The following is a 3,394-nucleotide window of genomic DNA, read 5'->3' on the forward strand; positions in this document are numbered from 1 at the left end:
TGACTGAGCCACCTAGGCGCCCCAACTTTCTGATTTAGAGAAGTTTTAGTTTCACAGCAAAATTGAGAGGAAAGTACAGAGATTTCCCAGAAGTCCTCTCACCCTCATTGTCAATATCCCCCACCGGAGTGATACATTTGTTACAACTGATGAGCCTGCACTGATATACTGATAATCACCCAGTCTGTTTACATTAGGGTGCACTTTTGGTGTTGTACATATGAGTCTGGACAAATGTCTAATGACGTGTATGCACCATTACAGTTTCATACAGAGTAGTTTCACTGCCTTAAAAATCCTCTGTGCTTCACCTCTTCAGCCCCCCACCCCTTAAACCCCCGGCAACCGCTGGTCTTTTTACTGTCTCCATAGTTTGGCTTTTTATAATATCATATGATCAGAATCATACAGCATTAGCCTTTTCAGATTGGCTTCTTTCACTTACTAATATGCATTTAAGATTCTTCTATGTTTTTTTAATGGCTTGAGAGCCCAATTCTTTTTAGCACCAAATAATATTCCATTGTCTGGATAGACCATGGTTTCTCTACCCATTCACCTACCAAAGGACATCTTGATTGCTTCTGAGTTCTGGCAATTATGAGTATGAGTAAGACTGCGATAAACATCCATATACAGCTTTTGCGAATGTAAGTGTTCAACTCCTTTGGGTAAATACTAAGGAGCTCAATTGCTGGATCATATGGTAAGAGGTGGGTTCTTTAAGTTTGTCCCTTGAACCATACCACTTATCCATAATCTCCCAGGTTTTTAAAAATAAATAGAAATAATAGTAATAATAACAATAATAATGATAATAATAATAATTATTATTTTGAGGGAGTGAGAGAAAAAGCATGCAAATGGGGTGGCAGAGGGGAAGAGGAAAAGTGAGCGAGGGAATCTTAAGTAGGCTCCATGCCCAGCGTAGAGTCTGACATGGGGCTCAGTCTCACGACCCTGACCCTGAGATCTTGACCAGAGTTGAAATTAAGAGTCAGAAGCTTAGCTGACTGAGCCACGCGGATGCCCCAAGAAATGATTTTATTGTTGCCTTAGCAACTACACTACATTCTTCTTTGTTGTTGTTGTGATTTAAAGGTCTGACAATACTGTCCTTTTTCTCGATGTACTGGAAAGAAGATGGTTCAAGATACTCCTGTCTGGGAGACAAACATGGCCTGTGGGCCAACTTTCTGTGGGGCCATTCCTGGCCTTAAGTCAGTACCACTGTCTGGGGCAGGACACTTAGTAGTAGACAACTCCATACTAATAACCAGGCAAGTCTTGTTATTCATTTATTGAGAAGGACTGATACGGTATTAAGATCATTAGTTCGTATAGTACTGGCAGCTTTGCTCTTGAATTCTTATTCTGTAAAGCAAATCAGCAAGACTGACTATAGCCTACTTACTTTATTTTCACCTAGCCGTGTATCTGTTTGAGTCTTCAGGGCATAAACACTTTGCCTGCACTATTTTCTGAGTCACACTTTTAAATGAGCTTCTGTTTATCATGCTCCATACATATCTGAACAAAGAATCCTTAGTAAGGCAGATACGTTTTTAAAAATTTCAATAACAGATCCATTTTCTTCTTTCTTTTATACCTTACCGTATTGTATTTATTCTTTCCACCAGTCTTAACAGATAAATTCCTCTTGGAAAAAGAAACGAATGTCTCTGCTCATTACATCTACCTTATTCTAGTTGAAAGCATTTTACTTGCCAGCAGTCCTCTAGAATGAGTAATAAAGTTCGGAACTTTTTTCATGATTTCAAAATAAATAAAATAATTGAAAATATTATAGAGTACTCTTGAAAATTAGTCATACCCAATTCCTTCTTTAAAGGTTTAACAAGGTCCTTTATGGCCTAGTCGTTCCATAAGCATGTAGCATACATCATAAACCAGAAACCACAATTATTTAGACGTCAGTTTTGGCAGGCCTGCTGTTCTGCTTGAAATCCCATTTACATTCTTTTGGGATTATGGGTGTAATGTCTTGCTTTATTTATTATGTATGCCAGTCCTGGACTAGACTCTGAGCAGTGAGCAAGTTGAACTAAGTAAGCAAGATACAAGTTTCCGTGTGTCATAATGCATGAGAGTGAATGATTTTTTTGTCTTATGTTAGTAATCTGCTTTCATACGTGCCAAAATTGCTAAGTCATTTGGGAAACAAGATTAAAGAGTTGGAATGCAAATTCTTTACAAAAAAAAAAAAAAAAGAAGCAATGGGACAGTATTAAGCAGAGAAGAAAAAGCGATGGGGAGTTTCCTCCTGGTCTTCAAGCATCTTCAATCATCTAACAAATAATTTTGTGGGGCACCGGGACCAGAGTCGTTGATGGGGATAAAGTATCAAGCATACAAAGTTCAAGTTCTCTTGGTGGAACCATATGGAGGGAACGGAAAGTGTACAAGTAACAATAAATAAAATAATTTTCTATAGCACCTGAGGGCTCAGGATGTTCAGGATGAGATCCAGCATCTTTTATCTTTCCTGGAGCCCAAAGAGAAAACAGGTTTTGCACCATTGACTAGAAAAGAAATTCCTTTTGCAGGGAGAGTAGGTAGGGGTTGCCCTAAGGGGGCAAAGCAGCAAAGAGAAGGTGAATTTTACTGAACTTGCTATGTAGCCATCTAAGCCAGATACTTTCTCACATCTGTGAGAGTCTGCATTTTACAATCACAACACGCCCTGTGAGTTAACTTTTATGATCCCCATTTTGCAGATAACGAAGCGGCCACTTACTTGCTTAGGGCTGCACATCTCATCACTGCTGAGCTGGGGTTGATTCTCTTGGACTCTAAGGCCACTTGTTTTCACTGTGCATGGTCTTGAGTGCTGGGAGATGGAATACTGCCATTCTAAATCTTTCAGCTTGTGTATAGGAGTCCTTAAGTAGCTTCTTGCTCAAAAGTAAGGAAAGAGACTCCGAGTCTCACACCTGTTTTTTTAAGGAGGAGAGTCTAGTTTTTAATAGGACTCAGTGTGAGATACCACTGTATAAAACAGATAAAGCAGACCAGCCCTGCTAGATTTGGGGTGCATTGTTAAGAGCTCAACCCCCTTCTGATGAATCCCCCTCAGTGAAGCTCCACTGTGATTCAGGAACTTTCTCCTTGCCTAGTGGTGGACATTTTAGAACAGTTCCTAAGAAACAAAGTGAATAAAGCCAAGTACTGATAGGAGGGAAACAAAGAGGAAACAGAAAGGAGTAGGTCATGAGACTCAACTCATCCCCACAGGGCGGAAATCTTTAGATATTCATTTTAAAATGGGATGAATAAGGGTGCCTGACTGGCTCGGTTGGAGGAGCATGTGACTCTTGATCTCGGGGTCATGAGTTCAAGCCCCACGTTGGGTGCAGGGATTGCAAAAATAAAT

This window comes from Martes martes (genome assembly GCF_963455335.1).
Source record: "Martes martes genome assembly, chromosome: 10".
NCBI classification, from domain to species: Eukaryota; Metazoa; Chordata; class Mammalia; order Carnivora; family Mustelidae; genus Martes; species Martes martes.